Genomic DNA, 13915 nt, shown 5'->3' with positions numbered 1-13915 from the left:
CTTAGGATCTGCATAGGAAACACACACACAAGCACACACCTACCTTTGTTGCCTGCAGATGCCTCCTTGGCTGTCCCCAAACGGTATCAAACCAACACCCACGGGAAACTGTAAGCATAGAGGACATGCCTGCACCCCATTGGACTTACCTGTGTGGGTTAAATCCGGGTTATTTGACAACCTATGGCGGTGATGGTTCTGCTCAGGCAGAGCAGTGCTGATGCTCCTCATAAAGCTGTCGCTGCTGTGAAGGTTCTAGGTGACATCACAAATCCCTATGGTTACATACACAACAAAGCTGGGTTGTTGTTGTTTACACTCTGCAAGGCCTGTGGAAGTGAGTGACATCATAGCACTGTAGTTCTGAGGGTTCTAGATGGATGCAACAATCTCCTGTTGCTTCTATGAAGGCCATAATAGACGACATCACCAAACAGCTCCATAGTCACATACACAGCAAAGGAGAGATGTTGTTTACACCTAGTGATGTCAGTGGTATTGAGTGACATCACAGCACAGTGCTAAGGCTCCTGGGCCTGGACACAGCAGCGGCTGCAATATCTCAACGGAGAATACGTTTATATATATGTGTGTGTGTGCGCGTATATATATATATATATATATATATATATATATATATATATTTCTCCGCCGAAATCACTTTTAAACCCATTTCCACCTTTTTTTCCCTTCTCTTCCTCTTACTTTTTTTTCACGTTTTTTTACGTTTTTCTCCTTTTCGCCTCTTTTCTGGGCGTATTATTCTTCTTTTTCTTCTTTTTTTTCGTCTAATGCATACCCCATCAGTGCAGCAATGCTTATTCAATACCGCCAGCAGATGGAGACACTGGGGGATAATTTTCTAAGGATTTATACTGATTTTTCCTGTCTGAATTTGTCGCACAGAAAGTTGCAGGCCAAATATGTGTGACATTTCTGCGACTTTAGCTTCTAGAGCATTTTTACAACATTATACATAGGTGCTGAATACATAAAAAGCGACTGTTCAGCGACAGACAAGTCGCATCGGCTGAAAGTAGGCCAGAATGTCAGTCCATGTTGGAGCAGGTTTAGATACAGTCTAAAGTATAGATCTCAAAGTCTGTGCACAGAATTTAGCAAGGGCCTCGCACCTTCTGATGCATCAGGTAGGTGCACAATAGCATAGCCTAACCCTCTGTACTTTGGTCTATATTGATGCGGGACATAGACAGCCAGCTGATGACCAATCCATTAGTGCAATGGATGGCTGGAAGCATTTGTCTTTGCCTTTGCAATACCACAGAAGCAATGCATGGTCAATGTACAGCAATGACACACCTGTGTGAACAGCCAGGAGACCCCCCCCCCCCCCCATGTTATGTTACATAGTTACATAGTTAGTACGGTCGAAAAAAGACATATGTCCATCAAGTTCAACCAGGGAATTAAGGGGTAGGGGTGTGGCGCGATATTGGGGAAGGGATGAGATTTTATATTTCTTCATAAGCATTAATCTTATTTTGTCAATTAGGAACATTCAGCACCCACCCGCTATCAAGGCAGCTGCCTATCATGTCATGCCCTACCTGCACAGGTGTGCTGGCTACTCAAATGATCCAATTAAGGAGGCCATTTAGTCAGCAGCAGCAGAAGTCCTGTGCCTGGACGCTCCAACAGCGGCCAGACACAAGCAGAAGCAGAAGCAGCAGAAGCACCACCACCTTTTGTTTTTTGGCTGCAGCAGCAGCAAGGCCCACAGGGCTGGCTAGCTGGCTAGCCAGCAAGCAGGTAGCAATGAAAGTAGGAATCTTTCTTTTTAACCCTGTAAGGGGGTGGTGCACTGTACCCGAAGATACTGCCATATCGGGTCAATGCATAGGGCGACGGAAGCAAGCTTCGAAATCGGCCCCCGTTCTCAAAAATCCATTTAATATATGGTCCCCAGATAGGGGACGTATCAGATATTAAACTGATAAGAACAGATACTACACTTGATCTTAGCCAAAAGGCCGAGAAGCGATAACCGTGAAAGGGGCGGGCCCAACAAGGTGCCCTTCATGGGCACTATCACTGCTTGCTGTCAGGGAGGCTGCCAGACAATTTTCCATGCACACTCTGGGCTGGGGGGCAGTCAACCACCAGTACACACAGCAGAACCTAAACCCATACCATTATTGCTAAGCAGCAAGACAGGGGCCCATTGCACTCCCACGGGGCTTTTTAAATGCAATCCATAACCCGGATTTGCCAGGAACCCTTCTTACTCCTCCTACTTGCATGTGACACTGGGCTTAGGATCTGCATAGGAAACACACACACAAGCACACACCTACCTTTGTTGCCTGCAGATGCCTCCTTGGCTGTCCCCAAACGGTATCAAACCAACACCCACGGGAAGCTGTAAGCATAGAGGACATGCCTGCACCCCATTGGACTTACCTGTGTGGGTTAAATCCGGGTTATTTGACAACCTATGGCGGTGATGGTTCTGCTCAGGCAGAGCAGTGCTGATGCTCCTCATAAAGCTGTCGCTGCTGTGAAGGTTCTAGGTGACATCACAAATCCCTATGGTTACATACACAACAAAGCTGGGTTGTTGTTGTTTACACTCTGCAAGGCCTGTGGAAGTGAGTGACATCATAGCACTGTAGTTCTGAGGGTTCTAGATGGATGCAACAATCTCCTGTTGCTTCTATGAAGGCCATAATAGACGACATCACCAAACAGCTCCATAGTCACATACACAGCAAAGGAGAGATGTTGTTTACACCTAGTGATGTCAGTGGTATTGAGTGACATCACAGCACAGTGCTAAGGCTCCTGGGCCTGGACACAGCAGCGGCTGCAATATCTCAACGGAGAATACGTTTATATATATGTGTGTGTGTGCGCGTATATATATATATATATATATATATATATATATATATATATATATTTCTCCGCCGAAATCACTTTTAAACCCATTTCCACCTTTTTTTCCCTTCTCTTCCTCTTACTTTTTTTTCACGTTTTTTTACGTTTTTCTCCTTTTCGCCTCTTTTCTGGGCGTATTATTCTTCTTTTTCTTCTTTTTTTTCGTCTAATGCATACCCCATCAGTGCAGCAATGCTTATTCAATACCGCCAGCAGATGGAGACACTGGGGGATAATTTTCTAAGGATTTATACTGATTTTTCCTGTCTGAATTTGTCGCACAGAAAGTTGCAGGCCAAATATGTGTGACATTTCTGCGACTTTAGCTTCTAGAGCATTTTTACAACATTATACATAGGTGCTGAATACATAAAAAGCGACTGTTCAGCGACAGACAAGTCGCATCGGCTGAAAGTAGGCCAGAATGTCAGTCCATGTTGGAGCAGGTTTAGATACAGTCTAAAGTATAGATCTCAAAGTCTGTGCACAGAATTTAGCAAGGGCCTCGCACCTTCTGATGCATCAGGTAGGTGCACAATAGCATAGCCTAACCCTCTGTACTTTGGTCTATATTGATGCGGGACATAGACAGCCAGCTGATGACCAATCCATTAGTGCAATGGATGGCTGGAAGCATTTGTCTTTGCCTTTGCAATACCACAGAAGCAATGCATGGTCAATGTACAGCAATGACACACCTGTGTGAACAGCCAGGAGACCCCCCCCCCCCCCCCCATGTTATGTTACATAGTTACATAGTTAGTACGGTCGAAAAAAGACATATGTCCATCAAGTTCAACCAGGGAATTAAGGGGTAGGGGTGTGGCGCGATATTGGGGAAGGGATGAGATTTTATATTTCTTCATAAGCATTAATCTTATTTTGTCAATTAGGAACATTCAGCACCCACCCGCTATCAAGGCAGCTGCCTATCATGTCATGCCCTACCTGCACAGGTGTGCTGGCTACTCAAATGATCCAATTAAGGAGGGAGGCCATTTAGTCAGCAGCAGCAGAAGTCCTGTGCCTGGACGCTCCAACAGCGGCCAGACACAAGCAGAAGCAGAAGCAGCAGCAGCACCACCTTTTGTTTTTTGGCTGCAGCAGCAGCAAGGCCCACAGGGCTGGCTAGCTGGCTAGCCAGCAAGCAGGTAGCAATGAAAGTAGGAATCTTTCTTTTTAACCCTGTAAGGGGGTGGTGCACTGTACCCGAAGATACTGCCATATCGGGTCAATGCATAGGGCGACGGAAGCAAGCTTCGAAATCGGCCCCCGTTCTCAAAAATCCATTTAATATATGGTCCCCAGATAGGGGACGTATCAGATATTAAACTGATAAGAACAGATACTACACTTGATCTTAGCCAAAAGGCCGAGAAGCGATAACCGTGAAAGGGGCGGGCCCAACAAGGTGCCCTTCATGGGCACTATCACTGCTTGCTGTCAGGGAGGCTGCCAGACAATTTTCCATGCACACTCTGGGCTGGGGGGCAGTCAACCACCAGTACACACAGCAGAACCTAAACCCATACCATTATTGCTAAGCAGCAAGACAGGGGCCCATTGCACTCCCACGGGGCCTTTTTAAATGCAATCCATAACCCGGATTTGCCAGGAACCCTTCTTACTCCTCCTACTTGCATGTGACACTGGGCTTAGGATCTGCATAGGAAACACACACACAAGCACACACCTACCTTTGTTGCCTGCAGATGCCTCCTTGGCTGTCCCCAAACGGTATCAAACCAACACCCACGGGAAGCTGTAAGCATAGAGGACATGCCTGCACCCCATTGGACTTACCTGTGTGGGTTAAATCCGGGTTATTTGACAACCTATGGCGGTGATGGTTCTGCTCAGGCAGAGCAGTGCTGATGCTCCTCATAAAGCTGTCGCTGCTGTGAAGGTTCTAGGTGACATCACAAATCCCTATGGTTACATACACAACAAAGCTGGGTTGTTGTTGTTTACACTCTGCAAGGCCTGTGGAAGTGAGTGACATCATAGCACTGTAGTTCTGAGGGTTCTAGATGGATGCAACAATCTCCTGTTGCTTCTATGAAGGCCATAATAGACGACATCACCAAACAGCTCCATAGTCACATACACAGCAAAGGAGAGATGTTGTTTACACCTAGTGATGTCAGTGGTATTGAGTGACATCACAGCACAGTGCTAAGGCTCCTGGGCCTGGACACAGCAGCGGCTGCAATATCTCAACGGAGAATACGTTTATATATATGTGTGTGTGTGCGCGTATATATATATATATATATATATATATATATATATATATATATTTCTCCGCCGAAATCACTTTTAAACCCATTTCCACCTTTTTTTCCCTTCTCTTCCTCTTACTTTTTTTTCACGTTTTTTTACGTTTTTCTCCTTTTCGCCTCTTTTCTGGGCGTATTATTCTTCTTTTTCTTCTTTTTTTTCGTCTAATGCATACCCCATCAGTGCAGCAATGCTTATTCAATACCGCCAGCAGATGGAGACACTGGGGGATAATTTTCTAAGGATTTATACTGATTTTTCCTGTCTGAATTTGTCGCACAGAAAGTTGCAGGCCAAATATGTGTGACATTTCTGCGACTTTAGCTTCTAGAGCATTTTTACAACATTATACATAGGTGCTGAATACATAAAAAGCGACTGTTCAGCGACAGACAAGTCGCATCGGCTGAAAGTAGGCCAGAATGTCAGTCCATGTTGGAGCAGGTTTAGATACAGTCTAAAGTATAGATCTCAAAGTCTGTGCACAGAATTTAGCAAGGGCCTCGCACCTTCTGATGCATCAGGTAGGTGCACAATAGCATAGCCTAACCCTCTGTACTTTGGTCTATATTGATGCGGGACATAGACAGCCAGCTGATGACCAATCCATTAGTGCAATGGATGGCTGGAAGCATTTGTCTTTGCCTTTGCAATACCACAGAAGCAATGCATGGTCAATGTACAGCAATGACACACCTGTGTGAACAGCCAGGAGACCCCCCCCCCCCCCCTGTTATGTTACATAGTTACATAGTTAGTACGGTCGAAAAAAGACATATGTCCATCAAGTTCAACCAGGGAATTAAGGGGTAGGGGTGTGGCGCGATATTGGGGAAGGGATGAGATTTTATATTTCTTCATAAGCATTAATCTTATTTTGTCAATTAGGAACATTCAGCACCCACCCGCTATCAAGGCAGCTGCCTATCATGTCATGCCCTACCTGCACAGGTGTGCTGGCTACTCAAATGATCCAATTAAGGAGGCCATTTAGTCAGCAGCAGCAGAAGTCCTGTGCCTGGACGCTCCAACAGCGGCCAGACACAAGCAGAAGCAGAAGCAGCAGAAGCAGCAGCAGCACCACCTTTTGTTTTTTGGCTGCAGCAGCAGCAAGGCCCACAGGGCTGGCTAGCTGGCTAGCCAGCAAGCAGGTAGCAATGAAAGTAGGAATCTTTCTTTTTAACCCTGTAAGGGGGTGGTGCACTGTACCCGAAGATACTGCCATATCGGGTCAATGCATAGGGCGACGGAAGCAAGCTTCGAAATCGGCCCCCGTTCTCAAAAATCCATTTAATATATGGTCCCCAGATAGGGGACGTATCAGATATTAAACTGATAAGAACAGATACTACACTTGATCTTAGCCAAAAGGCCGAGAAGCGATAACCGTGAAAGGGGCGGGCCCAACAAGGTGCCCTTCATGGGCACTATCACTGCTTGCTGTCAGGGAGGCTGCCAGACAATTTTCCATGCACACTCTGGGCTGGGGGGCAGTCAACCACCAGTACACACAGCAGAACCTAAACCCATACCATTATTGCTAAGCAGCAAGACAGGGGCCCATTGCACTCCCACGGGGCTTTTTAAATGCAATCCATAACCCGGATTTGCCAGGAACCCTTCTTACTCCTCCTACTTGCATGTGACACTGGGCTTAGGATCTGCATAGGAAACACACACACAAGCACACACCTACCTTTGTTGCCTGCAGATGCCTCCTTGGCTGTCCCCAAACGGTATCAAACCAACACCCACGGGAAGCTGTAAGCATAGAGGACATGCCTGCACCCCATTGGACTTACCTGTGTGGGTTAAATCCGGGTTATTTGACAACCTATGGCGGTGATGGTTCTGCTCAGGCAGAGCAGTGCTGATGCTCCTCATAAAGCTGTCGCTGCTGTGAAGGTTCTAGGTGACATCACAAATCCCTATGGTTACATACACAACAAAGCTGGGTTGTTGTTGTTTACACTCTGCAAGGCCTGTGGAAGTGAGTGACATCATAGCACTGTAGTTCTGAGGGTTCTAGATGGATGCAACAATCTCCTGTTGCTTCTATGAAGGCCATAATAGACGACATCACCAAACAGCTCCATAGTCACATACACAGCAAAGGAGAGATGTTGTTTACACCTAGTGATGTCAGTGGTATTGAGTGACATCACAGCACAGTGCTAAGGCTCCTGGGCCTGGACACAGCAGCGGCTGCAATATCTCAACGGAGAATACGTTTATATATATGTGTGTGTGTGCGCGTATATATATATATATATATATATATATATATATATATATATATAGTTCTCCGCCGAAATCACTTTTAAACCCATTTCCACCTTTTTTTCCCTTCTCTTCCTCTTACTTTTTTTTCACGTTTTTTTACGTTTTTCTCCTTTTCGCCTCTTTTCTGGGCGTATTATTCTTCTTTTTCTTCTTTTTTTTCGTCTAATGCATACCCCATCAGTGCAGCAATGCTTATTCAATACCGCCAGCAGATGGAGACACTGGGGGATAATTTTCTAAGGATTTATACTGATTTTTCCTGTCTGAATTTGTCGCACAGAAAGTTGCAGGCCAAATATGTGTGACATTTCTGCGACTTTAGCTTCTAGAGCATTTTTACAACATTATACATAGGTGCTGAATACATAAAAAGCGACTGTTCAGCGACAGACAAGTCGCATCGGCTGAAAGTAGGCCAGAATGTCAGTCCATGTTGGAGCAGGTTTAGATACAGTCTAAAGTATAGATCTCAAAGTCTGTGCACAGAATTTAGCAAGGGCCTCGCACCTTCTGATGCATCAGGTAGGTGCACAATAGCATAGCCTAACCCTCTGTACTTTGGTCTATATTGATGCGGGACATAGACAGCCAGCTGATGACCAATCCATTAGTGCAATGGATGGCTGGAAGCATTTGTCTTTGCCTTTGCAATACCACAGAAGCAATGCATGGTCAATGTACAGCAATGACACACCTGTGTGAACAGCCAGGAGACCCCCCCCCCCCCCATGTTATGTTACATAGTTACATAGTTAGTACGGTCGAAAAAAGACATATGTCCATCAAGTTCAACCAGGGAATTAAGGGGTAGGGGTGTGGCGCGATATTGGGGAAGGGATGAGATTTTATATTTCTTCATAAGCATTAATCTTATTTTGTCAATTAGGAACATTCAGCACCCACCCGCTATCAAGGCAGCTGCCTATCATGTCATGCCCTACCTGCACAGGTGTGCTGGCTACTCAAATGATCCAATTAAGGAGGCCATTTAGTCAGCAGCAGCAGAAGTCCTGTGCCTGGACGCTCCAACAGCGGCCAGACACAAGCAGAAGCAGAAGCAGCAGAAGCAGCAGCAGCACCACCTTTTGTTTTTTGGCTGCAGCAGCAGCAAGGCCCACAGGGCTGGCTAGCTGGCTAGCCAGCAAGCAGGTAGCAATGAAAGTAGGAATCTTTCTTTTTAACCCTGTAAGGGGGTGGTGCACTGTACCCGAAGATACTGCCATATCGGGTCAATGCATAGGGCGACGGAAGCAAGCTTCGAAATCGGCCCCCGTTCTCAAAAATCCATTTAATATATGGTCCCCAGATAGGGGACGTATCAGATATTAAACTGATAAGAACAGATACTACACTTGATCTTAGCCAAAAGGCCGAGAAGCGATAACCGTGAAAGGGGCGGGCCCAACAAGGTGCCCTTCATGGGCACTATCACTGCTTGCTGTCAGGGAGGCTGCCAGACAATTTTCCATGCACACTCTGGGCTGGGGGGCAGTCAACCACCAGTACACACAGCAGAACCTAAACCCATACCATTATTGCTAAGCAGCAAGACAGGGGCCCATTGCACTCCCACGGGGCTTTTTAAATGCAATCCATAACCCGGATTTGCCAGGAACCCTTCTTACTCCTCCTACTTGCATGTGACACTGGGCTTAGGATCTGCATAGGAAACACACACACAAGCACACACCTACCTTTGTTGCCTGCAGATGCCTCCTTGGCTGTCCCCAAACGGTATCAAACCAACACCCACGGGAAGCTGTAAGCATAGAGGACATGCCTGCACCCCATTGGACTTACCTGTGTGGGTTAAATCCGGGTTATTTGACAACCTATGGCGGTGATGGTTCTGCTCAGGCAGAGCAGTGCTGATGCTCCTCATAAAGCTGTCGCTGCTGTGAAGGTTCTAGGTGACATCACAAATCCCTATGGTTACATACACAACAAAGCTGGGTTGTTGTTGTTTACACTCTGCAAGGCCTGTGGAAGTGAGTGACATCATAGCACTGTAGTTCTGAGGGTTCTAGATGGATGCAACAATCTCCTGTTGCTTCTATGAAGGCCATAATAGACGACATCACCAAACAGCTCCATAGTCACATACACAGCAAAGGAGAGATGTTGTTTACACCTAGTGATGTCAGTGGTATTGAGTGACATCACAGCACAGTGCTAAGGCTCCTGGGCCTGGACACAGCAGCGGCTGCAATATCTCAACGGAGAATACGTTTATATATATGTGTGTGTGTGCGCGTATATATATATATATATATATATATATATATATATATATATATATATTTCTCCGCCGAAATCACTTTTAAACCCATTTCCACCTTTTTTTCCCTTCTCTTCCTCTTACTTTTTTTTCACGTTTTTTTACGTTTTTCTCCTTTTCGCCTCTTTTCTGGGCGTATTATTCTTCTTTTTCTTCTTTTTTTTCGTCTAATGCATACCCCATCAGTGCAGCAATGCTTATTCAATACCGCCAGCAGATGGAGACACTGGGGGATAATTTTCTAAGGATTTATACTGATTTTTCCTGTCTGAATTTGTCGCACAGAAAGTTGCAGGCCAAATATGTGTGACATTTCTGCGACTTTAGCTTCTAGAGCATTTTTACAACATTATACATAGGTGCTGAATACATAAAAAGCGACTGTTCAGCGACAGACAAGTCGCATCGGCTGAAAGTAGGCCAGAATGTCAGTCCATGTTGGAGCAGGTTTAGATACAGTCTAAAGTATAGATCTCAAAGTCTGTGCACAGAATTTAGCAAGGGCCTCGCACCTTCTGATGCATCAGGTAGGTGCACAATAGCATAGCCTAACCCTCTGTACTTTGGTCTATATTGATGCGGGACATAGACAGCCAGCTGATGACCAATCCATTAGTGCAATGGATGGCTGGAAGCATTTGTCTTTGCCTTTGCAATACCACAGAAGCAATGCATGGTCAATGTACAGCAATGACACACCTGTGTGAACAGCCAGGAGACCCCCCCCCCCCCCATGTTATGTTACATAGTTACATAGTTAGTACGGTCGAAAAAAGACATATGTCCATCAAGTTCAACCAGGGAATTAAGGGGTAGGGGTGTGGCGCGATATTGGGGAAGGGATGAGATTTTATATTTCTTCATAAGCATTAATCTTATTTTGTCAATTAGGAACATTCAGCACCCACCCGCTATCAAGGCAGCTGCCTATCATGTCATGCCCTACCTGCACAGGTGTGCTGGCTACTCAAATGATCCAATTAAGGAGGCCATTTAGTCAGCAGCAGCAGAAGTCCTGTGCCTGGACGCTCCAACAGCGGCCAGACACAAGCAGAAGCAGAAGCAGCAGAAGCAGCAGCAGCACCACCTTTTGTTTTTTGGCTGCAGCAGCAGCAAGGCCCACAGGGCTGGCTAGCTGGCTAGCCAGCAAGCAGGTAGCAATGAAAGTAGGAATCTTTCTTTTTAACCCTGTAAGGGGGTGGTGCACTGTACCCGAAGATACTGCCATATCGGGTCAATGCATAGGGCGACGGAAGCAAGCTTCGAAATCGGCCCCCGTTCTCAAAAATCCATTTAATATATGGTCCCCAGATAGGGGACGTATCAGATATTAAACTGATAAGAACAGATACTACACTTGATCTTAGCCAAAAGGCCGAGAAGCGATAACCGTGAAAGGGGCGGGCCCAACAAGGTGCCCTTCATGGGCACTATCACTGCTTGCTGTCAGGGAGGCTGCCAGACAATTTTCCATGCACACTCTGGGCTGGGGGGCAGTCAACCACCAGTACACACAGCAGAACCTAAACCCATACCATTATTGCTAAGCAGCAAGACAGGGGCCCATTGCACTCCCACGGGGCTTTTTAAATGCAATCCATAACCCGGATTTGCCAGGAACCCTTCTTACTCCTCCTACTTGCATGTGACACTGGGCTTAGGATCTGCATAGGAAACACACACACAAGCACACACCTACCTTTGTTGCCTGCAGATGCCTCCTTGGCTGTCCCCAAACGGTATCAAACCAACACCCACGGGAAGCTGTAAGCATAGAGGACATGCCTGCACCCCATTGGACTTACCTGTGTGGGTTAAATCCGGGTTATTTGACAACCTATGGCGGTGATGGTTCTGCTCAGGCAGAGCAGTGCTGATGCTCCTCATAAAGCTGTCGCTGCTGTGAAGGTTCTAGGTGACATCACAAATCCCTATGGTTACATACACAACAAAGCTGGGTTGTTGTTGTTTACACTCTGCAAGGCCTGTGGAAGTGAGTGACATCATAGCACTGTAGTTCTGAGGGTTCTAGATGGATGCAACAATCTCCTGTTGCTTCTATGAAGGCCATAATAGACGACATCACCAAACAGCTCCATAGTCACATACACAGCAAAGGAGAGATGTTGTTTACACCTAGTGATGTCAGTGGTATTGAGTGACATCACAGCACAGTGCTAAGGCTCCTGGGCCTGGACACAGCAGCGGCTGCAATATCTCAACGGAGAATACGTTTATATATATGTGTGTGTGTGCGCGTATATATATATATATATATATATATATATATATATATTTCTCCGCCGAAATCACTTTTAAACCCATTTCCACCTTTTTTTCCCTTCTCTTCCTCTTACTTTTTTTTCACGTTTTTTTACGTTTTTCTCCTTTTCGCCTCTTTTCTGGGCGTATTATTCTTCTTTTTCTTCTTTTTTTTCGTCTAATGCATACCCCATCAGTGCAGCAATGCTTATTCAATACCGCCAGCAGATGGAGACACTGGGGGATAATTTTCTAAGGATTTATACTGATTTTTCCTGTCTGAATTTGTCGCACAGAAAGTTGCAGGCCAAATATGTGTGACATTTCTGCGACTTTAGCTTCTAGAGCATTTTTACAACATTATACATAGGTGCTGAATACATAAAAAGCGACTGTTCAGCGACAGACAAGTCGCATCGGCTGAAAGTAGGCCAGAATGTCAGTCCATGTTGGAGCAGGTTTAGATACAGTCTAAAGTATAGATCTCAAAGTCTGTGCACAGAATTTAGCAAGGGCCTCGCACCTTCTGATGCATCAGGTAGGTGCACAATAGCATAGCCTAACCCTCTGTACTTTGGTCTATATTGATGCGGGACATAGACAGCCAGCTGATGACCAATCCATTAGTGCAATGGATGGCTGGAAGCATTTGTCTTTGCCTTTGCAATACCACAGAAGCAATGCATGGTCAATGTACAGCAATGACACACCTGTGTGAACAGCCAGGAGACCCCCCCCCCCCATGTTATGTTACATAGTTACATAGTTAGTACGGTCGAAAAAAGACATATGTCCATCAAGTTCAACCAGGGAATTAAGGGGTAGGGGTGTGGCGCGATATTGGGGAAGGGATGAGATTTTATATTTCTTCATAAGCATTAATCTTATTTTGTCAATTAGGAACATTCAGCACCCACCCGCTATCAAGGCAGCTGCCTATCATGTCATGCCCTACCTGCACAGGTGTGCTGGCTACTCAAATGATCCAATTAAGGAGGCCATTTAGTCAGCAGCAGCAGAAGTCCTGTGCCTGGACGCTCCAACAGCGGCCAGACACAAGCAGAAGCAGAAGCAGCAGCAGCACCACCTTTTGTTTTTTGGCTGCAGCAGCAGCAAGGCCCACAGGGCTGGCTAGCTGGCTAGCCAGCAAGCAGGTAGCAATGAAAGTAGGAATCTTTCTTTTTAACCCTGTAAGGGGGTGGTGCACTGTACCCGAAGATACTGCCATATCGGGTCAATGCATAGGGCGACGGAAGCAAGCTTCGAAATCGGCCCCCGTTCTCAAAAATCCATTTAATATATGGTCCCCAGATAGGGGACGTATCAGATATTAAACTGATAAGAACAGATACTACACTTGATCTTAGCCAAAAGGCCGAGAAGCGATAACCGTGAAAGGGGCGGGCCCAACAAGGTGCCCTTCATGGGCACTATCACTGCTTGCTGTCAGGGAGGCTGCCAGACAATTTTCCATGCACACTCTGGGCTGGGGGGCAGTCAACCACCAGTACACACAGCAGAACCTAAACCCATACCATTATTGCTAAGCAGCAAGACAGGGGCCCATTGCACTCCCACGGGGCCTTTTTAAATGCAATCCATAACCCGGATTTGCCAGGAACCCTTCTTACTCCTCCTACTTGCATGTGACACTGGGCTTAGGATCTGCATAGGAAACACACACACAAGCACACACCTACCTTTGTTGCCTGCAGTTGCCTCCTTGGCTGTCCCCAAACGGTATCAAACCAACACCCACGGGAAGCTGTAAGCATAGAGGACATGCCTGCACCCCATTGGACTTACCTGTGTGGGTTAAATCCGGGTTATTTGACAACCTATGGCGGTGATGGTTCTGCTCAGGCAGAGCAGTGCTGATGCTCCTCATAAAGCTGTCGCTGCTGTGAAGGTTCT

The 13915-nt window shown here is 46.1% G+C and overlaps 6 non-coding genes across 6 annotated transcripts; all 6 read right to left on the bottom strand.

Moving 5' to 3' along the window:
* Positions 1–1812: 1812 nt before the first annotated feature.
* LOC130340518 (U2 spliceosomal RNA) lies at positions 1813–2003 on the bottom strand. Its single transcript, XR_008880622.1, has one exon. It is a non-coding gene; the product is annotated as a U2 spliceosomal RNA (small nuclear RNA).
* A 2088-nt stretch (positions 2004–4091) lies between these two features.
* LOC130340517 (U2 spliceosomal RNA) lies at positions 4092–4282 on the bottom strand. The gene has a single exon (XR_008880621.1). It is a non-coding gene; the product is annotated as a U2 spliceosomal RNA (small nuclear RNA).
* A 2089-nt stretch (positions 4283–6371) lies between these two features.
* Positions 6372–6562, bottom strand: LOC130340515 (U2 spliceosomal RNA). Its single transcript, XR_008880619.1, has one exon. It is a non-coding gene; the product is annotated as a U2 spliceosomal RNA (small nuclear RNA).
* A 2090-nt stretch (positions 6563–8652) lies between these two features.
* LOC130340514 (U2 spliceosomal RNA) lies at positions 8653–8843 on the bottom strand. Its single transcript, XR_008880618.1, has one exon. It is a non-coding gene; the product is annotated as a U2 spliceosomal RNA (small nuclear RNA).
* Positions 8844–10935: 2092 nt separating this feature from the next.
* Positions 10936–11126, bottom strand: LOC130340512 (U2 spliceosomal RNA). The gene has a single exon (XR_008880617.1). It is a non-coding gene; the product is annotated as a U2 spliceosomal RNA (small nuclear RNA).
* Positions 11127–13197: 2071 nt separating this feature from the next.
* Positions 13198–13388, bottom strand: LOC130340511 (U2 spliceosomal RNA). The gene has a single exon (XR_008880616.1). It is a non-coding gene; the product is annotated as a U2 spliceosomal RNA (small nuclear RNA).
* Between the last annotated feature and the right edge of the window lie 527 nt (positions 13389–13915).

Source organism: Hyla sarda, unplaced genomic scaffold (genome assembly GCF_029499605.1).
Source record: "Hyla sarda isolate aHylSar1 unplaced genomic scaffold, aHylSar1.hap1 scaffold_597, whole genome shotgun sequence".
Classification (NCBI taxonomy): Eukaryota; Metazoa; Chordata; class Amphibia; order Anura; family Hylidae; genus Hyla; species Hyla sarda.
Note: the sequence above shows the minus strand (reverse complement) of the source record. Positions and strands in the feature narration are given on the sequence as shown.